Consider the following 26,105-nt stretch of genomic DNA (forward strand, 5'->3'; position numbering starts at 1 on the left):
CACAGTTGGAGGCCTCTGAGCCAGGATTTGAAACCAAGTAGTCTGGCTCCTAAGCTCTTAGTCACTGAATGAAATTGCATGGTGTGTGTGTGGTTGGGAAATAACACTCCTTCTTACATGTTTGTGAGGGCGCGTGACTTTGAATCTTCACTCGGACATCCTGTGCTGTACATGTCATGGGAGCTCACAATTATGCATTTATTTTAGAGCTATCTTTAGCTGCAGGGCATTTCAAGGTGCCAGTTACTTAAATTCCCTTTTTCTACCAGAGTAACAGAGCGCATTTAATCAGACAGTACTCTAAAGGGAAAGCCTGGCAACTAAGGGCTCCTCTCCCATGATCACTCAGGGTCAGAATTAGACTGGATTAAATACCGACGGATATCTTGCGAATCGGAGGGGTGGAGTGCCATCTCCAATTGCCATATTTGGCTTACATTCCAAACTGAGATGGCAAATTTTATGGATTCCGTTGCATGCTTTACCATACCACACATGGCGGCTCTTCTCCCTGATCTTCCCTGTTTATTATTCCCCGGAGTTATTACAAAGAGCAGGTTGACAGACCCTTATAATTCCCTGGGCTAATAAAGAAGCACCAGCACTAAAGTATTTCCATTGGCCGCATGATCTCCCTGGAGAAACATAGCACTTCTAGTCTTGCTCCAATGCCACTTTATGTTCCCATTCTACATTTCCTTTCTTGAATGGAAGAGAAGAATGAATGTTAAACAAGAAGGGGGTCAGAGAGAGGAAGAGTTGCATACAAATACAAGGACAGGGATGAAAGGAAAGGGAGACAGGGAATATACCTCCTGAAGAGACACTGAGCCATGCTGCTATGGCATAAACCTCCAGTTAGGTAAACATATTAAAGTGCACTTATATCCATAATTTCTTTCTTAAAAGGGGGAAGCAAGAGATGCTTGGAGAAGGAGAATAGTCAAGAAGATGAAAATAATGACTAATGTTGTTCTTGTTACCTGTTTGCCAGTCTCACTCAAATGAGGATGACTATTTAGAGTAATATTGAATTATAGAAAGCTTTATGTGATTATAAGCCCGAGAAAGAAGCACCCAAACATACATGTAAAAGGTGGGCTAATGAGAGGCAAAGGGTAGGAAAGATGAAGGAGAGAAGGAAAATAAGGAAATGCCAGTTATTAATTTAGAATACCCGAATACCAGTCTTCTTCTTCTAAAATATTTAATTGTGAAAATAACTTTATTCTTCTCTTAGAAATTTGAAAACAACACATTTTGCATTATGTTATAAATCAGAAATGGGAACACTTTATTATTGTTTATCAATTTTGTAGAGGAGAAAAAATTGGGATCATAGCACTAAAAAAATGCTTGCTTTATTTGCTTTTGAAGATAATAAAACATTAATTTATACACTTAAAAATTAATCATTAGGACATTAAACACTATGAAATGAAAATACCAGATTTAACTTATTCTATCTTTGAATTAATTACAGACAACCACAGTTGCTAACAGTATGAGTTCTGCAGTTATACAGAACTAAGTCCATTAGCTGTGTGACCCATGGCCAAATATTTTCCTTCTCTGTGCCTGCATTTCTTCATCTGTAAACTGGAATAATGATAGCAACTACTTCAGAGGACTATGTGAGTATTAAATGAGGTAATCCTTGTGATGAGTTTCTCAGAATGCCTTGCATATTATAAATTCTTAACATGTGTTGGCTTCATCATTATTTTGTTATTTTATTATATATATTTTTAAATTTTAACAGCTTTATTGAGGTATAATTGATATACAAAGAACTGCACATATTCAGGGTGTATAATTTGATGAATTTGGATGTATGCAAATACCCATACAACCATCACCACTCAAGGTAATAGATGTATGCAACTTCTCCAAGTTTTTTGTGTCCCTTTGTTTTTGTTTTGTTTCGTTTTCCTGGGAAGAACACCTAACAGGAAATCTACCTTCTTAACATATGATCCAGAAATACCACCTCTGGGTATATATTCAAAGGGATTGAAATCAGGATCTCAAAAAGACATCTTCATTCCCATGTTCATTGTAAAATTAGTCACAATAGCCAAGATATGAAAACCTGTTTCCATTGACAGATAAATGCATAAAGAAAATGTAGTATACAATGGAATTATTCATCCTTAAAAAAAAGAAAATCCTGCCATTTGAGACAACATGGATGAACCTGAAGGACATTATGCTAAGAGAAAGAAGCCATTCACAGAAGGGTAAACAGTTTATGATTACACTTATATGAGGTATCTATAATAGTCAAACTCATAGAAGCAGAGAATATAACAGTGGTTGTCAGGGGCAAGTTAAGAGAGGTCAGGAGTTGTTCAATGGTTATAAAGTTTCAATTATGCTACATGAATGAATTCTAGAGATCTGCTATACAGCTAAGTGCCTATGGTTAAAAATGCTGTATTGTGCTTATCATTATTATTTTGAAGAAAATATTAAAAAGTATATTATGGTCACTTTAAGGTCAACAACAGATAAGCCACCAAGATAAAGTATCATTTTTAAAAAACCTCAAGAAATAATTGAAGCTATTTCAGCAAGACTTTAAAAATTCATTTCTAACTATGGAAATCTCATGGGATTCAGAGGACTATAATGAAATCCTAATAAAGCTGCTTGTTCTCCATAATTGACCAAATAAAATCAAATCCTTCCTGAAATTTGGTAGCTAGAAAATTATTCTAAGCTTAACTCTATGCTAGGCAGGCCAAGTTATCTCAGAAGTGGTTTTGTAGGCTACAAATTTAATAACCGATATATTCAATAATTTATAAGGCAATGGGCCAAATCTTTGGCAGGGATTTTCTTATTTTCCCACAGCTGAAGTTTCTGGAGAATTGCTCTCATATTAGAAAAAAATACACTAAGTGGAACTGCTTATGAAGAATATATTGTTTTTGTCTGTAAACCACTTTACTCAGGTATGATTGACATGTTTAAAAACTGTACCTCTTTTATATACAATCTCACAGTGACTTTGGAGATAAGTATAAACCCATGAAATCATCACCACTACCAAGGCCATAGTACACCTGTCATCTCCCAAAGTTTCCTCCCAGCTCCTTTATTATCATTATTGGGGTTTTTGTTGTTGTTGTCACTGTTTTTCGATATGGACAATTAACATAAGGTAGATCTTACCCTCTCAGCAAATTTTAAGTATAAAATGGAGTTTTGCTAGCTATAGGCACTACACTGTATAGTAGATTTCCAGAAATTACTTCTCTTACATATAACTGGAACTTTGTACCCTTTAACTACCACCTCCCCAATTTTCCCATTTTCCTAGACCATGGCAAGCCCCATTGTACTCTATCCTTCTAAGAGTTTGTTTTAGATTCCACACATAAGTGAAATTGTAGATTATCTGTTTATTTTGTGTCTGGATGACTTCATTTAACAGAATACCCTCCAAGTCCATCCATGTTGTCTCAAATGACATGATTTTCTTTTTTTTAAGGCAGGGTAATATTTCATTGTATGTATATACCACAGTTTATTTTTCCATTAATCTACCTATGAACATTTAGGTTGTTGCTCTATCTTGGCTATTGTGAATAATGTTGCAATGGGCACAGGCTTGCAGATGTCTTTTCAAGGTCCTCATTTCAATTTATTTGGATATATACCCAGAAGAGGGGCTGCTGGATTGTACAGTAGTTCTATTTTTAATTTACTAAGGAATCTCCATACTGTTTTCCATAATTGCTACTCCAATTTCCATTCCCATCAACAGTATACAAGGATTCCCTTTTCTTCACATTCTCTCCAACACTGGTTATTTTTTGTTGTTGTTGTTGTTTTTTACTAGTAATAGCCATTCTAACAGGCATGAAGTGATATTTCATTGTGGTTTGGGTTTGCATTTTCAGAAAAACAATAGGAAAGATCAATAAAACAGAAGGGTTGGTTTTTTGAGAAGATAAACAAAGTTGACAAATCCTTAGCTGGGCTAAGAAAAAAAGAAGATTCACGAAAAATTATAAATAAAAGAGAATGCAAATGATACTATAGAAATACAAATGATCATAACAGACTATTATGAGCAATCAAATACAAACAAATTGGATAACCTAAAGTAAATGCATACATTTCTAGAAATATACAAGCTACTAAGACTGCACCATGAATAAACAGAGAATCTGAACAGATCCATAATGAGTAAGGATATTTTTTCGGTAATCAAACATCTCCCAACAAAAAAACGCTCAAAACCAGATGGCTTCAGTGGTGAATTCTACCAACCATTTAAAGAGGAATATGTTGTTAATAAATATTTTCTCTTTTTTTGAGTTTTTCTCATCACCAATTCAGGTTCAGTAGTCTCAGACAGGTGATATCTGTCTACACTAGTCTATAATATGGTTTGGCTGGGTCCCCAAACAATTCTCATCTTGAATTGTAACTCCCACAATTCCCACGTGTCGTGGGAGGAACTCAGTGGGAGGTGATTAAATTATGGGGGCAGGTCTTTCTTGCACTGTGCTCATGATAGTAAATGAGTCTCATGAGATCTGATGGTTTTAAAATGAGAGTTTCCCTGCACGTTATCTCCCTTGCTGCTGCCATGTAAGAAGTGCCTTTCACCTTCCACTATGGTTGTGAGGCCTCCCTAGCCACGTGAAACTCTTAAGTCTATTAAACCTCTTTCTTTTGTAAATTTCCCAGTCTTGGGTATATCTTTATTAGCAGTGTGAAAATGGACTAATACAGTCTAGTTCACCAGAAAAGCAGAACCATTAGGAGATACATACTGAGAAATTTGTTACAAGAAATTAGCTTATGGGGAATGCCTAGAAAGTTCCAAAATCCATAGGGTGAGTCATCAGTAAGGGAAGAATGGGACTATTGGACATAGGTGGAAGCTGTGGTCCACAAGCATAAGTTTATTCTCAGGAATGCCTCAGCTCTGCTTTTAAAGCCTTTCAACTAATTAAATCAGTACCCACCAGATTATCTAGAAAAACCGCCTTTACTAAAAGTCAACTGATTTTAGGATTTAATTACATCTACAAAATAGCTTCATAGCAACATCTAGATTGGTACTTGAATAACTAGAGGATGAGGCCTGGCCAGGTTGACACAGTAAAACCACCACCATAGTCCACCTGTCAATCTGGCACCTATACACATTCCTAAAGTCAAACTCTAAACAAAGTGAGTAACAAAGTCATGCATCCACCCAAAATAATACAACTGTCTTGTTTTGTTTTGGTTTGGTTTTGTTTGTTTGTTTTTTGATTTTTTTTTTTTTTGAAACGAAGTCTCACTCTTGTCACCCAGGCTAGAGTGCAATGGCACAATCTTGGCTCACTGCAACCTCCACTTCCCAGGTTCAAGTGATTCTCCTGCCTCAGTCTCCTGAGTAGCTGATATTACAGGTGCCTGCCACTACACCCAGGTAACTTTTTTTATTTTTAGTAGGGACAGGGTTTTACTGTGTTGAGCCAGGCTGGTCTCAAACTCCTGACATCAGGTGATCTGCCCGCCTGGGCCTCCCAAAGTGCCGGGATTACAGGCATGATCCACCGTGCCCAGCCTGCTTTTTTTTTTTTTTTCCACAAAAGAACATATACTTACCTTTTTCCCAGAAGAGGACTCCAAATCCTTGGATGATGTTCACTCTCCTCCTTTGATATCCTGTAACTTACTGCAAAATAAAGTTAACAGCCATTTAAGGGAATAAGACACGGAAGAAACTTTTAAAAAATGGTTAATATAGATATGCAAACATATTCAAAATAAAATAAGGAAGGAATATGTATAACTCTTACAATCCTTGTTTTTGTAACTGGTCATGCCCTTGTAGCTGGTATTTATAACTACTTTCTTCCTGTACTCTTTTGATATTCCCTTTGCCCTCAGCAAGCAGTGCAGCTAGTCATGGTTCTTTGCCTGGTGAATTGAACCAAACTTTCATGCCTGAAGCATTCGGCCACTAGCAGTTCTGCCTGGATTGGGTTGTGGGTATCCATTGATTTGACATGGTTTGGCTCTCTTCCTACCCAAATCTCATCTTGTACTGTAGTTTCCATAATCCTCACATGTCATTGAAGGTACCTGGTGGGAGGTAATTGAATCATGGAGGTGGTTACCTCTATGTTATTTTTGTGATAGTGAGTGAGTTCTCACAAAATCTGATGTTTTTTTTTTTTTTTCAGGTGGAGTCTCGCTCTGTTGCCCAGGCTGGAGTGCAATGGCGCCATCTCGGCTCACTGCAACCTCCACCTCCCAGGTTCACACCATTCTCCTGTCTCAGCCTCCCGAGAAGCCGGGACTACAAGCACCTGCCACCACACCCGGCTAATTTTTTGTATTTTTAGTAGAGACAGGGTTTCACCATGTTAGCCAGGATGGTCTCGATCTCCTGATCTCATGATCTGCCCGCCTCGGCCTCCCAAAGTGTTGGGATTACAGGCATGAGCCACCGTGCCAGGTGGTTTTATAAGGGAATTTTCCCCCACTTTGCTCTGCACTTCTCCTCGCTGCTGCCATGTGAAAAAGGATGTGTTTGCTTCCCCTTCTGCCATGATTGTAAGTTTCCTGAGCCCTGTGTCCCAGATGCTCCAGTGGTGACTAAAAGAGGCCAAGGTATAGCTCAGGTCGTTGCTTCAGAGGGTGCAAGACCCAACTCTTGGGTTGGGTCTTGGCGTTGGTGTTGGTCCTGCAGAGGCACATAAGACAAGAATTGAGGTTTGGGAACTTTCGCTTAGATTTCAGAGGATGCATGCAAATGCCTGGATGTCCAGGGAGAAGTTTGGTGCAGGGATGGAGTCCTCCTGGAGAACCCCTGCTAGGTCAGTGCAGAAGGGAAATGTGAGGTTGGAGCCACCACACAGAGTCCCCACTTGGGCACTGCCTAGTGTGGCTGTAAGAAAAGGGTCACCATTCTCCAGAACCCAGAATGGTAGAGCCACAGACAGCTTGCACCATGCACCTGGAAAAGCCACAGACACTCAATGCCAGCCATGAAAAAACCCAAGAGTGGGGCTGTACCCTGCAAAGCCACAGTGGCAGAGCTGCCCAAGGTTGTGGGAGCCCATCTCTTGCATCAGTCTAACCTGGATGTGAGACAGGGAGTCAAAGGAGATCATTTTGGAACTTTGCAGTTTAATGACTGCCCTGTTGAATTTCAGACTGGCATAGGTCCTGAACCCCCTTTGTTTTGGTCAGTTTCTCCCATTTGGAATAGGTGTATTTTCTCAATGCCTGTCCCCATTATATAGCTAAATTGCTTTTGATTTTACAGGCTCCTAGGGACCTGAGAAAAGGGACTTGTCTTGTCTCAGATGTGACTTTGGACTTGGACTTTTGAGTTCATGCTAGAATGAGTTAATACCTGGGAGGACTGTTGGAAGGACATGATTGTGTTTTGAATTTTGAGGACATGAGTTTTGTGAGGGGCTAGGGTGGAATGATATGGTTTGGCTATGTTGCCAGCCAAATCTCATCTTGAACTGTAGTTCCCATAATCCTCAGGTGTTATAGGAGGAACCTAGTGGGAGGTAAGTGGATCATGGGGGCGGTTACCTCCATGCTGTTCTCATAATAGTGGGTGAGTTCTCATGAGATATGATGGTTTTTTAAGGTGCTTTTCTCCAACTTCACTCTGCACTTTCCCTTGGTGTCACAATGTAAGGAAGGATGTGTTTGCTTCCCCTTCTGCCATGATTGCAAGTTTCCTGAGGCCTCCCCAGTCATGCTAAACTGTGAGTCAATTAAACTTCTTTCCTTTATAAATTACTCAGATTTGGGTATGTACTTATTAGCAACGTGAGAATGGACTAATACAGGTTTTAGCTATAGGATGTGGGAGACATCATAAAGAATCTCTTACATTTAAAAAATCTTATTTCCCGCCATGTGTAGTAGCGACCCAGCATCCCCTTAATAATCAGGATCTATTATCCCAGACAATAGATGAACTTCCTCTTTGTATATTGATTAAGAAGGACAAGGAACCCAAAGTGGGCAGGTAGTAGCCTCAACATCCATTTTGCTGCAATCATTGTTCTGTCTCCTGGTGGAAGTATTTCTCCTTTTGGAACAAAGATCTCTAGACCATCATAGGCTACAGTTGAGGAGACATAATGCAAAAATATATCTTAGAGATCATTAAGGGTAATAATGCATAGAGTTACTCCCATTTCCACTCCTTAATTCCTGGACAAACAAACCCTGGCCGTAGGGAAAACAGCACCATATAATGGATGGTGATGTAGAGCATTAACACATCCTAGAGGAAAGTGCCCCTATCCTGACTCCTGCTAGGTATTTCCATTTAGCTGAAAGTGTAACTGAGTCTTCAAAAGACTGTCCAACATTCTATAAAGTCAGCTACTTCAAGACAATTTGGAACATAGGCTAGTGGATTCCATGAGCATGAGATCATTGCCACATTTAATCACTACAAAGTAAGTTCCTTGACCAGAGCTGTGTATAATACTGTGATGGTGGATAAGATATTCTCTAAGTCGACAGGTGCTAATTTTGGCAGAAATATTGTATGCAAGGAAAGCAAGTCCATGTTCAGAAGAAGTGTCTATTCTAGTAAGAACAATGTATCTTCTATGATGAAAGCAGTTCTCTGTAATCAAGCAACCATCAGGTAGTTGGCTGTTATCTTGGGGCATGGTTCTATTATGAGGACTCAGTGTTGGTCTTTGCTGCTGGCAGAGTATAGACTTAGGTCAGGAAAGCCCCAGTGAGTATAATTTCATGTTTCTGAGCCCATGCATCATCTCCATTCCTGACATCATAGCCAATTTGTTCAGAGCTCGTTAGTGGCTGGAGTGTCTGAAGAAAGAGATGACTGGTATCCAGACATTTTTTCCTATCCACTTGATTACTAAAATCATTCTCTGTTGACGTAATCCTTTGTTGAAGATTCATAAGAGATGCCAACATGTTCACCCACTTTATTCATTTTGTGAGATCTATATACATACTGCTTTCCAAGACTTCTTTGTCACCAATTTTTCCAATTATGTTTCTTCCAAGTTCCTAACCATCCATCCAAACCATTAGCCTCACCCCATTGAATAATACAGAGTCATATATCTGACCATTTCTCCTTCAATGGAAAGTGAACAACGAGGTGAACTGCTCTAAGTTCTGCCCAGTGAAAGAACTTTTCCTCACCACTGTCCTTCAAAAATGTCCCAGAAAAGAGCTAGAGTGATGGAGTTTTCTACTTTTGGTTGGTGCTGCATGTTGTGCAGAACTATCTGTAAACCAGGTCTGAGTTTTCACTTTCTCAGTTAACTGATAAGAAACTCCCAATGAGGCCATTGGCGTGGGCTGAGATTGAGAAGATAATGTAGCAGGAGTAGGGCCGTGGGCATTTGTGTTACTTCCTTATGTAACTTACTATTGCCCGGAAAGCCACCTCAAGCCTCACATATACCACTTCCATTGACTGGCACAGTGCTGCTGTGCATGCCTAACTTCCATGCTTAGTAGATTAGACAGCACCCAGTTCATGATAGATAGCTCAGATCACATTATAACTTGGTGGTCCATGATAATATATTCGGTCCCTATTAAGACCTGGGACCAAGCCAAAAACTGTTTCTCAAAAATAGAATACACCTCTCCTCAAATAATGTCATTTTGTTATAATGTTGATAAGAAAAAAAATCGATTCCCTTTCAGGCTACTGTCTGTGTGGAGTTTGCACAGTCTCCCCATGTCTGTGTGGGTTTTCTTCAGGGACTCCTGTCTTCTCTCACATCCCAAAGTTGTGCATGTTAGGTGAAGTGGAGTGTTTAAATCATCCCCACTGGAGTGAGTGTGGGTGTGTGTGAGTGCACTCTGTGATGGATGGGGTCCTGCCCGGGTTGCACCCTGAGCTGCTGAGATAGGCTCCAGCCACTTGTGACCCTGAACTGGAATAATTGGGTAAACAATTATCTTACTTGTTTTCATTAACCTTTCTTAAATATGTGTGTAGCCCATATTTATTTTAATATTTAATATTAGAAGCGTTTTCATCTTTATTTAAAAGTTGGGTGATGTTTCTGTGACCAGAAATATGCATATTGCTTGAAGGTGCAGTTTTTGAGAATCTATAGATCAGGTCAAGTGAGGACTTACTGTACATATCTGCAGAAAATAGTAGAGTTTTACTCTAAAATCCTGAGTCTGTGTTATGATTCACTTATAAGAGGCTTCCAAAGACTCCAAAAAGCATCTCACTCTGACACTGACATTTTAAATGTCATCAGATCTTCCGGATCATGGCTTGCTGGTGACACATGGCCCAAATGTCAGAACAGCTTGCACAGCAGGCTAGACCTGATGCAGAGCCCTTTCTTGATCTTGCTTCTACTCAAAACTAGCACCTTTTCAGATCTTTCAGTAAATGGGCTGGAGTAGTACACACAAAAAGAACAATGTGCTGCCTTGAAAATCTAAAGAGGCCCCCTATGCATTGTGCTTCTTTTTTGGCTGTAGGAGGACCAATCAGATACAAAAATCTTATTTTTCACCTGAGAAGGAATACTTTGACCTTCCTTTCACCATTAGACCCTGGGAATTAGTTGATACGGAAGGCCTCTCAATTTTTGTGAAATATATTTCCCACCCTCTGAAACACAAGTGTCCAGAGCAGTTGCTACTTTCTGGTTACCAGGTCCAATCAGCATAATGTCACCAATGCAATGGAACGAACTGATTTTCTGCAGAAAGGAAAATCAATCAAGGTCCCAGTGGACTAAATGATGATATAAGGCTGAAGAATGGACACATCCTGTAAGTAGAACAGTAAAGGTGTATTTCTGGTTTTTCCAACTGAAAGAAAACTGTTTCTAATGATCTTTACTAACATATATAGCAAAAAAAAAATCATTTTTTTTCAGGTGAATAGCTGTATACCAAATACCTGAGGATGTGTTAATTTGCCCAAGCGATGAAACCACCTCTGGAACAGCAGCTGTAATTAGAATCACCACCTGATTAAGTTGACAATAATCCACTGTCATTCTCCAAGATCCATCTGTTTTGTGCACACGCCAAATAGATGAATTGAATGTGGATGTGGTGGGAAGTCACTATGCTCACATGTTTTACGTCCTCTGGGATTGCAGCATTACTTTTAGTTTACTATTTTCCTAGGTAGAGGCAGTTATAGTGGCTTCCAATTATTTTCCTTTCTATAATATCCCTTATTTCACAAGTCAGGAAACCAATGTAGAGATTTTGTCACATTCTGAATGTGTCTATTCCAATAATGCTTGTGGAACTGGAGAAATAATCACAGGACTTGTTCAGGGACATGCTGAACCCACTGAGACAAATATGAACTAATGATCAATTAATCACCGAACCTTCCTAAGCCTCTATTATGCCTCCACAGTGACATTTTGGGTGTCCAGAAATTAGTGTCATTTTAGTCAGTGTTCAGTAATCTTCCAAAAGTCTAATTATTTCTATTTTCCAAAGCAAAAGCACACTGGTAAATAACTAGATCTCTTTAGGAAAGACCAGAAGAAAGATTAACAGTATACACACATTTTTTGGCAGCGCAGTGGAGTTCTTCCTCAAAGGGAAGAACCCCTCCCTTTCATTTAAGGGGTTCTGGGATGGTAAATTGTCTCAGCCTGGAAATTAATTGAGGTGTTATGTCTCTCTGTTTTGGTGATTTGAATTAGACTTCTGCTCACTAGACCTGGAACTTTTCCACCTATACACATCATTCATTAGACTGCCCATCTATTTCTTTTCTAGTGACATCATTATCAACTAGCTAATGCCATAGGTCTTTGGGAGTTACAGTATTCTGGTTACTGCTTTGACTCTGCAGTTTATTGCAGTGACTATCTGGTTTTTGATGATCCCTGTCAAATAGCAGCAGTTTCCACTGTAATATCTGACTTGCAGAAAAGAGTAAAGAGAGAGCTCTCAAGGATGCTAGGATTCCCCCTATAAATTTATTTCTCATAATTGTGGTAAAAGATATATCTTCTGGACTCTCCAATTGGATGAGCAGTTCTTACATGATAAATCTATTCAAACATTTCAACCTCCCTAAGACTTTAGATGCCTTCCTCCATAGTATACCAAGGCAATCCTGACATTTCAACTTCATTTATTGTAGGCCACCTTCAGTTTCATGTTTCAACCTATGGACAAAACAAACTGTTAGAGCCCTTCCTAGACCACTAACCTTAGTGAGCCATAGTAATACATCAGACTAATCCAACTTTATATTCCTTCCACCATAAAGCCACACTCTTAAGACCCATTCCCACACCTATTTCCCCAGATTTATGTGTGTATAAATTGGAAAAATCATTCTGTTCTTCTTGCAGGTCATTCATTATACCTTACCGTTTGGGCTCTGCTGAGACTTAAGTCTAATTGTAGGTCTAGATGCAGAGAAGGGTGGGTGGAGATAGGTCCTAAGAAGAATCAGCAGTACCTTGCAAGGCAATTACAGATTCTTCAGGAAGAACAGATAACCTCCTTAGACAGGAGTGGATGGCTGCTTCTCCCAGCAAGAAAACTGTCCAAATTCAAGGGTTCAATGTCCCCAGCTTCACTGGGATCTGTCAATATGCCCTCATTCCAATTTTCAGGATCCCATTCCTTCCCAATCATTTTAACAGAAAACACCTCGTGGGGTTGGAAATTCAATTTGTGTTGTAATTAAGCCACTCACAGGGAGATTCAGGGTTTAATTTTTAGAAATCTCAGACCTGTAGGTAGAAAAGATAAGGGTGACTTTTAGGGCATAAAAAAACAGACTATTACATTATTTAGGTGGAACTTGAGCTGGAATTTGAAGTCCTGCACTTCTTCTTTTATTTCTGGAACAGTGAGGAGTAACTGACCAGCTCCACGATACTTTTAGGTTTGATAAAAATATTCTAAGGTAGCAAATACATGGTGACCCACAACTTCAACTTCTACAGGTATTTGATCACAAGTGTCCAATGGTTACATTTTCCATATCTCTTTTGTCATATTATGCCATGGATTTCTAATGCTCTATCACCGGAAATAGTCATTAGTGCTTTTAAATATAATCACATGAGGCAACTAAATTCTCAAACCCCAGAAACAATTCAGAAAACTCATCCCTATGATTATGTTCGTTTAGAACAATGTCAAGAAGCAACGTCTGTATCCATCATCATTTATCCAGGGAAACAGACCAGTAGGAGAGATATTGTAAGATTTTTTTTCAAGAAATTGGTTTATATGATTGTGGGGACTGATAAGGCTAGTCTAAAATCCATATGGCAGGCTGGAACTCTTGGTTATGGGCTGCAGCTTCTGGCCACAAGTTGAATTTCTCCTGCCTCAGAGAAGCTTCAGCTTTGCTTTTAAGGCTTTCCAACTGGTGAAATGAGGCTCTGCTAAATTATCTAGGATAATGTCTCTTAAAGTCAACTGAGTATTGACTTTACTTAACTCTATAAATTACCGTCACAGTAACACCTAAATTAGTATTTATTGAATAACTTGTGACTGTAACTTACCCATGTCAACAATAAGTCCATCACAATGTCACATAAAAAACTCCTACTTTATTAGAAAATGGGCTATAAGTGGCCCATGAGTTTGCAGCTTCTCCTCTGTTATATAAATTTTCCTTTTTTAGTACTTAAAAAAATCCTCCAAATCTCCATATATCAGTGTGTTTAATTTAAGAGACTGCAACATGATCAAGTTAAATATCAATAGTAAAATTACTATACCAACATTTCAATGATAACAGTTAGATATGAAATTGTTAAATATAATTTGAAAGGATTTTATATATTATTTGGCCATTTAAATTTATTATTATATTTTACAAAGTCATTGAAAAATATTATAATTAAATATAATGTGAAGTAAAGAAGGGTGCAAAATAGATAGAATATAATCATATTTGTGTGTAAGATAGATGCCTGAAGAAGGAACATTTAGGACATTATATCAATATCTTCTGTGTGTGAAGAGAGAGTTGCAAATCACCTTAGGACTAAATTTTGTAATTTTTATTTAATCACTTAAGTGATTTTCTTTGTTCAAGCCACTATGAAACTCATTACTCCAGACCAGGTTGAAACAGCAGCTTCTGTGGCCTGAAAAGATGGCAATACCACTTGGTATAGGGAGCTGTCCCTGTGCGAAGAAGTTAGCAATTTACACAGGGACTAGGATTTATCTTGGGAGGAAAAGAACACCAAACTTGATCTTTCCTCTTATACAAATATTTCTGTTGAATTGAAGTGGGCTGGATCAGGTCCTTTGGTAAGAAATGATATCAATGACTCCAAAGAGGCACTCACCTTCAGAGAAGAGGTCACTGGTGCGGGTGACTGGAGCTGAACACAAGTACAGAAGTGACCTTGGCAGTGGCTGGTCCCGCAACAGCCTGTAACAGGGAACATAATCAACCACAAATTTTATGGGTAGTTTAGGTGTTGAAAAACAATAGTGATCATTAGTATTGTATATACATTACCTTTTACTAGATGTCCTACATAGTTTACACACGAAAAAGAGAAACTAAAGGCTGTGAAATTCCAACTCAGAATATAAATCAAAAACGAGAAAGCCTTGGTGGTAACTTTGAACAAATCTCTTATCTCCTAAAGTGGCAGAGCAGATAAACTGAGGACCAATATCAAGACTGGACTGTCAAAATTGCAGTTGCAGTGCAAACGAGATACTCAATTCAGTTATGTCTCAAAGTAAGAAGAAACCACTGCTGGGGAAATAATATAATCCCAAGAAATAGGATGGAAATATTGTGGCAAATGCAACAAGGTTGAACACTTTGAATCTCCACATCTTTCTAAATTTCCCTTGTCTTCCGTTTCACAACTCTACATCTATACTCAGCACAGGAAAAATATCTAATCTGTTCTTGTCAAGTTGAATTATTGGTTAGGGATTTCTGTGTTAATCTCAGATGGAAAATGTTTAATTACAATGTCCTTCCTGTATCTAAGAGTTATTACATGACAGAACAAGTGGACCAACCTCTCTACCTCCAACAGCCTCTTTATCGCTGAGATTTTCTGTGTGCCCATGGCAAGCAGAATTCCAAGACAATCCTTGAGATTTCTACCCCACTGTGTATAATGCACTGCTTTTGAGTACGGGTGAAGCCTGTAAATATGATGCATTATCAACCTCATCATTATGTTCTATTATATGCAACAGAGATTTTAGCAGATATAATTAAAGTTCCACATTCAGTTAAGTTAATCAGATCGGAAATTATCTAATGAGAGTCTGTCCTACTCAGGTGAGGTATCAAATGGGGGTCTAGAGTTTTTTTTTTTTTTTTTTTTTTTTTAATTTAATTTTATTTTTTTATTTTTTTATTTTTTTATTTTTTATTTTTTATTATACTTTAAGTTTTAGGGTACATGTGCACATTGTGCAGGTTAGTTACATATGTATACATGTGCCATGCTGGTGCGCTGCACCCACTAACTCGTCATCTAGCATTAGGTATATCTCCCAATGCTATCCCTCCCCCCTCCCCACCACAGTCCCCAGAGTATGATATTCCCCTTCCTGTGTCCATGTGATCTCATTGTTCAATTCCCACCTATGAGTGAGAATATGCGGTGTTTGGTTTTTTGTTCTTGGGATAGTTTACTGAGAGTTTTAAAATGCAAAGAATCAGAGAGACATTCTCCCTATGGCCTCAAACAAGAAAGCAAATAGCCATATTTTGAATTTCCGTGAAGGTGAATCATCATTAGGGTCTGAGTGTCTCAGTCCTAAAACTACAATGAACTAAATTCTGTCAACAACTTAAATAAGTTTGAAAAAAGACTTCACATTCCAAATGAGACTCCAGTCTGGCTGACACCTTGATTTCAGTCTTGTAAGACTTTGACCAGAGAACCCAGTTGAAACGTGGCTGGACTTCTGAACTACTGAACTCTGAGCTAATAAATGGATGTAGCTTGTTTTGAACCATGAAGTCTGGTGGCTCATTATGTAGCAGTGTAAAACTAACTCAGTGCCTCTGACAATCTGCCCTTACTTTGTAGAATATGATACAGGGCCACCATTTGCCAATCTGTTGTGAGTTGATATAGTTGCTTTTCTTCATTTTAACTGAATAGGGCTCATCTCCCTTCCTCTCTCTCTCTCTGTCTCTCTCTCTCTCTCCACCCCCCACACACACCCCACACAATTTTACTTATAAATATTAGAATTTTGTTATATATCAAATATAGTCTCCTTCACTTTATATAAGAAAAAATGGGTATCAGAATAATTACTGAGTTTATTCCAAATTACACAACTAGCCAGGGACCAAGGTAAAATTTAAGTCAGTCTTAGTTACAAGGTTGGTTCTCTTTTAACTGAGAGAAATAAAAATATTCCAAAAATATTTCTAAACTTTATCAAAAACGAAGGAATTAATGGAATGTGTTTGTCATAGATAGTGTGCTGCCCAGATCCCTTGTAGAAATAAAGGTCTTGTTTTTTAAACTTCTGTAAGTACTTCCCTAAGGCAGGTCTCTGCTATTAGCCTTCTACAGAAAATGTCTTTGTTGGAGACACACCCCTTGCCCAATATTTTGCCCCCTTCCTTGGGCAGCCCATACCCAATGACTCATCAAGGAAAGATATGAAGTCTGCCTTTCTCCCACAACTTGAGACAATTCTAAAGGGTCATGTCAATTTTAGAACTTCCCTAAGATCAACTGTATCCTTCATCAAGACTATAATTCTCTCTTTGTCCAATTTTGCTTCCTCTTTTTCCATGTGTTTATGCCCATAATACTCCCTGATAAACATCCTGTATGCTAACCTCCATTTCAGAGTCAGCTTCCTAGGGAAGCCAACCTGTGACAGGGAAGAGATAACCACCTCTCTGTAAAACCGATAATGTGAGATTAAATGAAATAATACATTTAAATCAAATTCACTTACAAAAAATATAATGTATAAAAGTAGGTGTTATCTTAATTTATACATAATATTATATTCTTATAAATTATAATTCAAAGAAATAAATATGAAATTAACATTTGTATAAGGCATAAATTATGGGATGGAGTCATTGCTTGTGCTAGTGACTTTCAGATAAAGCTCCATCACCTTATCATGGCAAAGTTATCTTAGGAGAGAAGACCTAAATATAAAATCAGAGATGAAAATAGAGATATTACAACTGTTACCACAAATATTAAAAGGATCATTAGAGACTGTTATGAGAAATTGTATGTCAATAAATTGGAAAACCTAGAGTAAATTAATAAGTTCCTAGTCCCATACACCCTACCAAGATTGAAATTCAAAACCTAAATAGACTAATAACAAGTAAATAGAAGTAGGAATAAAATGTCTTCCATCAAAGAAAAACCCAGGACCTGATGGCTTCACTGCTGAATTCTACCAAACTTTCAAATATCTAATACCATTTCTATTACAGCCATTCCAAAAAAATCAGTGAAAAGGGAATTCTTCCAAACTAATTCTATGAGACCAGTATTATCCTGATACTGAAACCAGCCAGATACACAAGAAAAATGAAAACCATAGGTCAATATCTCAGATGAACATAATTGTCAAAATCCCCAACAAAATATTAGGAAGCTGAAGCCAGCAACACATTAAAAAGGTCATTCATTATGATAAAATGAGATTTATCAAAATGACACAAGGATGGATCAACATATAGAAATCAAAAACGTGATACATCACATCAACAGAATGAAAGACCAAAACCATATGATCATTTTAATCAATGTCAGTTAAGCATTTGATAAAATTTCACATCACTTTATAATAAAAACTCTAAAAAAATGGGTATAAAAGGAACATACCTCAACATGATAAAAAAACACATTCACCAAACCCACAGCTAGTATCATACTGAACAGGGAAAAACTGAAAACCTTTTCTCTAAGATCTTGACCATGACAATAATGTCCATTTTCACCACTGTTATTCAGCATACAGCTGGAAGTTTTAGCAGGAGCAGTTGAACAAGAGAAAGAAGTAAAGATCATTGGATAGGAAAAGGACAAATTATCCTTATTTTCAGATGATATGATCTTATATTTAGAAAAACCTAAAGAATCCAACGAAAGGTGACTAGAACAGATAAATTCACTAAAGTTGCAGAATATAAAATCAATGTTAAAGAAAACTAGCATTTCTATATGCCAGCAGTGAAACCAAGAAATTAATCTTATTTACAATAGTTACAAATAAAATAAAATGCCTAGAAATAAACTTGACTAAAGAAGTGAAAGATCACTACAAAGAAAGCTATAAAACATTAATTAAAGAAGTTGCCTAGGTTTTCTTCTAGGGTTTTTATGGTTTTAGGTCTTACGTTTAAGTCTTTAATCTATCTTGAGTTAATTTTTGTATAAGGGGTAAGGAAGGGGTCCAGTTTCAGTTTTCTGCATATGGCTAGCCAGTTTTCCCAACACTATTTATTAAGCAAGGAATCCTTTCCCCATTGCTTGTTTTTGTCAGGTTTATCAAAGCTCAGATGGTTGTAGACGTGTGGCATTTTTCTGAGGCTTTTGTTCTGTTCCATTGGTCTATATATCTGTTTTGGTATCAGTAACCAGTTTTGGTTACTGTAGCCTTGTAGTAAAGTTTGAAGTCAGGTAGTGTGATGCCTCCAGCTTTGTTCTTTTTGCATAGGATTGTCTTGGCTATATGGGCTCTTTTTTGGTTCCATATGAAATTTAAAGTAGTTTTTTCTAATTCTGTGATGAAAGTCAATGGTAGCTTGATGAGGATAGCACTGAATCTATAAATTACTTTGTGCAGTATGGCCATTTTCACGATATTGATTTTCCCCATCTATAAGCATGGAATGTTTTTCCATTTGTTTGTGTCCTCTCTTATGTCCTTGAGCAGTGATTTGTAGTTTTCCTTGAAGAAGTCCTTCACATCCCTTGCAAGTTGTATTCCTAGGAATTTTATTCTTTTTGTAGGAATTGTGAATGGGAGTTCGCTCATCATTTGGCTCTCTGTTTGCCTATTGTTGGTGTATAGGAATGCTTGTGATTTTTGCACATTGATTTTGTATCCTGAGACTTTGCTGAAGTTGGTTATCAGCTTAAGGAGATTTTGGGCTGAGATGATGGGGTTTTCTAAACACACAATCATGTCATCTGCAAACAGAGACAATTTGACTTCCTCTCTTCCTATTTGAATACCCTTTATTTCTTTATCTTGCCTGATTGCCCTGGCCAGAACTTAGGCAATATCATTCAGGACATAGGCATGGGCAAAGACTTCGTGACTAAAACACTGAAAGCGATGGCAATAAAAGCCAAAATTGACAAATGGGATCTAATTAAACTAAAGGGATTCTGCACAGCAAAAGAAACTATCATCAGGGTGAACAGCCAACCTACACAATGGGAGAAATTTTTGCAATCTATACGTATGACAAAGGGCTAATCACCAGAATGTACAAGGAACTTAAACAAATTTACAAGAAAAAAACAAACAACCTCATCAAAAAGTGGATGAAGGATATGAACAGACACTTCTCAAAAGAAGAAATTTATGCAGCCAACAAACATGTGAAAAAAAGCTCATCATCACTGGTCATTAGAGAAATGCAAATCAAACCCACAAGGAGATACCATCTCATGCCAGGTAGAATGGCAATCATTAAAAAGTCAGGAAACAACAGATGCTGGAGAGGATGTGGAGAAATAGGAATGCTTTTACACCATTGGTGGAAGTGTAAATTAGTTCAACCATCGTGGAAGACAGTGTGGTGATTCCTCAAGGATCTAGAACCAGAAATACCATTTGGCCCAACAATCCCATTACTGGGTATATACCCAAAGGATTATAAATCATTCTACTATAAAGACACATGCATGTGTATGTTTATTGCAGCACTATTCACAATAGCAAAGACTTGGAACCAACCCACATGCCCATCAATGTTAAACTGGATAAAGAAAATGTGGCACATATACACCATATAATACAATGGAGCCATAAAAAAAGGATGAGTTCATGTCCTTTGCAAGGACATGGATGATCTGGAAACCATCATTCTCAGCAAACTAACACAGGAACAGAAAACCAAACACTGCATGTTCTCACTCATAAGTGGGAGTTAAACAATGAGAACACATGAACCCAGGGAAAGGAACATCATTAACCAGAGCCTGTCACAGGGTAGGGGGCTAGGGTAGGGATAGCATTAGGAGAAATGCCTAATGTAGATGACGGGTTGATGGGTGCAGCCAACCACCATGGCACATGTATACCTACGTAACAAAACCTGCACATTCTGCACATGTATCCCAAAAATTAAAGTATAATAATAATAATAAAAGAAATTGAAGAGGACACAAAAACTTGAAAGATATGCCATATTCATGATTTGAAGGATCATCATTACTAAAATATCCATAATACTCAAAGCAATCTATAGATTCAAATGAAATTCCTATCAAAATACCAATTATATTTTTCACAGATATAAAAAATAATTCTAAAATTTGTATAGAAACACAAAATACTCAGAATAGCCAAAGCTATCCCAAGCAAAATGAACAAAGCTGGAGGTATCACATTGCCTGACTTCAAATTATATTACAAAGCTATAGTAACCAAAACAGCTTGGCACTGGCATAAAAAACAGACACATAGACCAATGGAACAGAATAGAGAACCCAGAAATATATTCACACATTTACAAACAATTAAATTTACTAATAACATGTATTTGGAAATGTCAGTCTCTTCAATCCAGGAAAATAGGGTATTCATACACAGAAGAATAAAACCAGACCCCATCTCTCCCCATATACAAAAATCAAATCAAAATGGTTTAAAGATTTAAATCTTAAATCTAAGACCTGAAACTATAAAACTACGAGAAGAAAACATTGAAGAAACACTCCAAGAAACTGGTCTGGGCAAATATTTCTTTAGTTAAGACCTCAAAAGCACAGACAACCCAAGCAAAAATGAACAAATGTGGTCATAACAAGTTAAAAAGCATCTGCATAGCCAATAAAGCAATCAACAAAGTGAAGAGACAACCCACAGAATGGGAGAAAATATTTGCAAACTATCCATCTGACAAGAGATTAATAACCTGAATGTATAAGGAGCTCAAACAACTCAATTGGAAAAATAAATAAATAATCCAATTTAAAAATGAGAAAAAAATCTGTATAGTCATTTCTAAGAGAATACATGCAGATGGACAACAGGTATATGAAAAAACACTCAACATCATTAATCATCAGGAAATGAAAATGAAAGCTACAATAAGATATCATCTCATCCCAGTTAAAATGACTTTGTATTAAAAAGACAGGCAATAATGGATACTGGCAAGGATATGGGAAAAAGGAGAGTCCTCATATACTGTTGGTGAAAATATAAATTAGTGTAGCCACTATGAGGAACAATGGCAGTTCCTCAAAAAAATGAAAAATAGTACTATTATATGATCCAGTAATACCATTGCTTGGTATACATCTAATAGAAAGAACATCACCATGTGAAAAGACATCCGCTCTCCCATGTTTACTGCAGCATTATTCACAATAGCTAAGGTATGGAATCAACTTAGGTATCCATGAATAGATGAACAGATAAAGAAAATGTGGTATATACACAAGGGAATATTATTCAGTCATAAAAGAATGAAATTCTGTCATTTGCAGCAACATGGATGAAACTGGAAGACATTATATTAAGTGAAATAAGCCAGACTCAGAAAGACAAGTATCACATGTTCTCACTCATCTGTGGGAGGTAAAAAAGAGAAAAATTGATCTCATGGAGGTAGAGAGTAGAATGGTGGTTACCAGAGGTTGAGAAGTGTAGAGGGGTGGGGGAGATTAAGAGGGATGGTTAGTGGGTACAAAACTATACTTAGATAGAATAAATAATATCTAGTGTTTAGTGGCACAATAAGGAGGCTATAGTTAACAATAATTTATTCTGTATTTCAAAATAACTTAAGCGGAATTGTAATGTTCCTAATACACAGAAATGGTAAATGTTTGAGGTAATAGAAATCCCAATTACCCTGATTTGATCATTACACACATTGTACGCTTTTATCAAAACATCACATGTACACTATAAATATGTACAACTATTATGTATCCATAATACTTACAAATTTTAAAATATTTAAAAATTCACAAAACTGAAATAAACATACTTATTGGGAAAACATCTTCAATAACTCATTCAAAAATTCATATTGAGAGGCTATTACATGCCAGGAATTATGCTAATCTACTATTCTCATAAAAAATATAATGTTCCAGTATGAGAAACAGATAGGGCAACCATAATACTGCTGTATGCCTGGCTTACATGTGTGGTCTCAGTATCCCATATGGCGTAGGATTTTTTTCTTGAGTTTTCATATTTTGAAGAAATATTTTTACTAATGTTTCTTTTGACTGGAATGGTTTTGATAGAATTTCACTTTTTACTTTCAGCACCATCTTAATTAGTAATGTGTGAGATGCATGCAATGAACAGAGTTTTCAGATTAACATGTGGTTGAATCTCAGAAATAATCAGCAGTAAATTGCTTCCCTTTCTCCCATCCTTTTCTGATGCATTGAAAAGAATAGTGTTCATCATACTCTCTAATAAACCAACTTAATATGGCACACCCACACAGTGGAATATTATTTAACAATATAAACAAAGTACTGTTACATGGTGTGAAATGTATGAACCTTGAAAATATTATGCAAAATAAAATAAGCCAGTCACAAAAGGTGACATATTATGTAATTAGATTTATATGAAATGTCCATAATAGGAAACTATAAGTAGAAATAGATCAGGGATTTCCTAGAGCTGGGCTGGGGGAAGGGATGTAGAGTGACTTGTAATGAATATGGGTTTTTTGGGATGATAACAACATTATAAAATTACAATAGTGATGTGATGGTTGCACAACTCTGAGTACGCTACAAACCATTGAATTATACATTTTAAATGGGATACTTTTATGATATGCAAATTATATCTCAATAATGCTGTTATAAAAACTAATTCTTTAATATGAGTGACCTGGAGATAACCAACTTCTTGTGGGTCCTGGTGGTGGTGGGAGAAATATTGGAAGCTATTGCTTCTAGGTCATTTGGTGAACCAACTAATTTGTAGCATGGTTGTGTATGAGATGTGTGAGAAATAGAGACTGAATAGTCTTACCATGGAATATATAGAAAGTAGTTCATTATTTACTATATTTAATTCAACCACTATCCTTTCCAAAACGATGTTTTTTTCCTTGAAAAATGCATATTTAATGAAAATTTAAAGATACTTCGATTTCTCAAGAAAGTTGATGAATGTGTAAATTACACAAAGTATTTGTTGACATTTACTATAACAATTGAGTCTGTAGTGATATCATTGACCCTGTGGAAACAAGGTGATGTATATCATCCCCCAAATCACTAGCACCTACAGTTATTTAGAAAGATTATGCACAAGATGATAATTTAACATGTGCAACTTCAGATGGTGTATTTACATATTTCTTTCTTTTCTTTTTTTTTTTTTTTTGAGATGAAGTCTCGCTCTGTCACCCAGGCTGTAGTGTAGTGGGGTGACCTTGGCTTACTGCAACCTCCACCTCCTAGGTTCCAGCGATTCTCCCACCTCAGCCTCCTGAGTACCTGAGATTATAGGCACCTGCCACCATGCCCAGCTAATTTTTGTATTTTTAGTAGAGACCGTGTTTCACCATATTGGCCAGGCTGGTCTTGAACTCCTGACCTCAAGCGATCTGCCCACCTCGGCCTCCCAAAGTGCTGGGATTACAGGCATGAGCCACAGTGCCTGGCCTACGTTTTTCTTTTTAAAGACTGACTTTTCATTTAGATTAAATGATTGCTCTTCTAAAGTAATTTACTCTTTGTTGGTTTTAAGAAATCTTTTGCATGTATAAGGTATAAAACAACAACTGTTTATACATTACTTCCATTAGCCGATGAACTAGCGGTTAAATGATGCTTCAAATAGAAAATAAGTTAATTCCACTAATAGATTGTGTTTTCATTAAAGTCATAAACATGAAATAACACTTTACAAAGTTCATTTTGTTGAGTACCTTGCATTACTGTGAATTATATTGTAAAGTAGTTTAAAGCTTAACATTAAAGATAAAATTATTATTTTTGCTGTTATGGTATGAATAAAAAAGTTTGATTAACTTTTTTTATCATGTTTCAGTAAACAAAGCATGCAGAATGGAAACAATAATCTTAGTAAGTTAAAAAACTTTTTTGAACTTTTCTGAGTAGAAATGTTCTTGGAATTCATCGTGCACATGATTGTTCATAATTACTAATTACAAATATTACTAATTATTATTTCTATTATATATAATATGTATAATATTATCAATTATTCATAATTACTAATTGAAATAGAGATGCTAGTTGTCGGGGTAACAAAAGTAGCACATTTTTGAGATGAAGCTGGCTTTCAGTACAAACATATTCTAAATTATGCTGGTGGCTATGCAGTTTTTCTCTGTGCTGGTCATCAACAATTAGATTTAGATGTGTTTGAGCACTTGAAGAAGTACTATGAAACTGAACTTAAATAAAAGTATTTAGCAGTTGTGATGCCAAAAAGCTTTAGCTTGTGAAGCTTTATCAATTTCCAATTCTTAAAAGCAAAGGTTGTAAAGAGGAGGACATTGAAACTGATCCTTGTAGAAATGGAGCCAATTAAATAATAAAGGCACAAACTATGTAAAACATTTAATTTTTAAATTATATTATTGGACTCCAGAATATTTAAACTTGTGAGATGTAGTCTGATAAATCTCCTATTTTTAATTGGATAAACTTGCAGTATATACCAAAAAGGATAAAATTACAAAAAAAAAATTTGCATGATCTCCATAGTCATAAATTGAGACATCTGCAATGACTTTTGTCTGATAAAAAAATCTACCAAAGAAAAGTACTCTGAATGGAAGCAAAAACAAGAGCTCTTTTAAGATATTTGAACTAAATTGGACCCTTATCTTGCACTATAGATAAAAATCAACTAAAAATGGACAAAATACCTAAGTGTAAGACCTGAAGCCATAGAACTCATGGAACATAGGGGAAAAACTCCACAACATTGGTCTTGGCAATAATTTTTTTGAGATGCCATACCAAAAGCTCAGGCTACAAAAGAAAAAATAAATCACATCACACACTGGGCCCTGTCATGGGGTTGGGGGAGGGGTAGGGATAGCATTAGGAGATATACCTAATGTAAATGACGAGTTAATGGGTGCAGTACACCAACATGGCACATGTATACATATGTAACAAACCTGCACATTGTGCACATGTACCCTAGAACTTAAAGTATAATAAAAAAAAAAGAAAAAATAAACCAATGGGACTACATCACACTAAAAACCTTCTACACAGCAAAGAAAACGATTTAAAAAAATGAAAATGCAGGCTACAGACTGGAAGAAAATTTTTGCAAACCATAAATCTGATAATGGCTAATATCCAAAATTTATTTTAAAAACCCACATAATTCAATAGCAGAAAAACAACCCAATTAAAACATGGACAAATGATATGAGCAGACCTTCAAAGAAAACATAAAAATGGACACTAGGTATATGAAAAGGAGCTCAACATCACTAATCATAATGGAAATGCAAATTAAAACCACTATGAGATATCACCTTACACCAGTAAGGAAGGCTATTATCAAATGGATAAGATCAAAATGTTGGCAAAGGTGTGAAGAAAAGGTAACCACAGTGCACTGTTGATGGGAATATAGACTGATCTAGCCATTATGGGAAGAAATATGGAGGGTCTTAGAGATACTAAAAATATAACTGCCATATGACTCAGAAATCCTTCTTCTGAATATATACCAATATACCAAAAGGAGATTATCACCACCTTGTAAAGATTGGCATTCCCATGTTCATTGCAGCATTATTTGCAGTAGTCAAGATATGGAAAGAACCTAAATGCCCATTGATGGAGGTATAAAGAAAATGTGGTATATATACACAATGAAATATTACACAGCCTTAAAAAGGAGATCCTACCATTTGTCAAAACATGGATGAACCAGGA

The 26,105-nt window shown here is 36.7% G+C and overlaps 1 long non-coding RNA gene across 1 annotated transcript; it reads left to right on the top strand.

Moving 5' to 3' along the window:
* Nucleotides 1-1,483: 1,483 nt before the first annotated feature.
* LOC107976351 (uncharacterized) lies at nucleotides 1,484-24,179 on the top strand. The gene is made up of 6 exons (XR_010159614.1): nucleotides 1,484-1,634; nucleotides 5,370-5,437; nucleotides 6,198-6,570; nucleotides 7,625-7,745; nucleotides 10,670-10,788; nucleotides 23,560-24,179. It is a non-coding gene; the product is annotated as an uncharacterized LOC107976351 (long non-coding RNA).
* The last annotated feature ends 1,926 nt before the right edge of the window (nucleotides 24,180-26,105 follow it).

The sequence above is a fragment of the Pan troglodytes genome, chromosome 7 (genome assembly GCF_028858775.2).
Source record: "Pan troglodytes isolate AG18354 chromosome 7, NHGRI_mPanTro3-v2.0_pri, whole genome shotgun sequence".
NCBI classification, from domain to species: Eukaryota; Metazoa; Chordata; class Mammalia; order Primates; family Hominidae; genus Pan; species Pan troglodytes.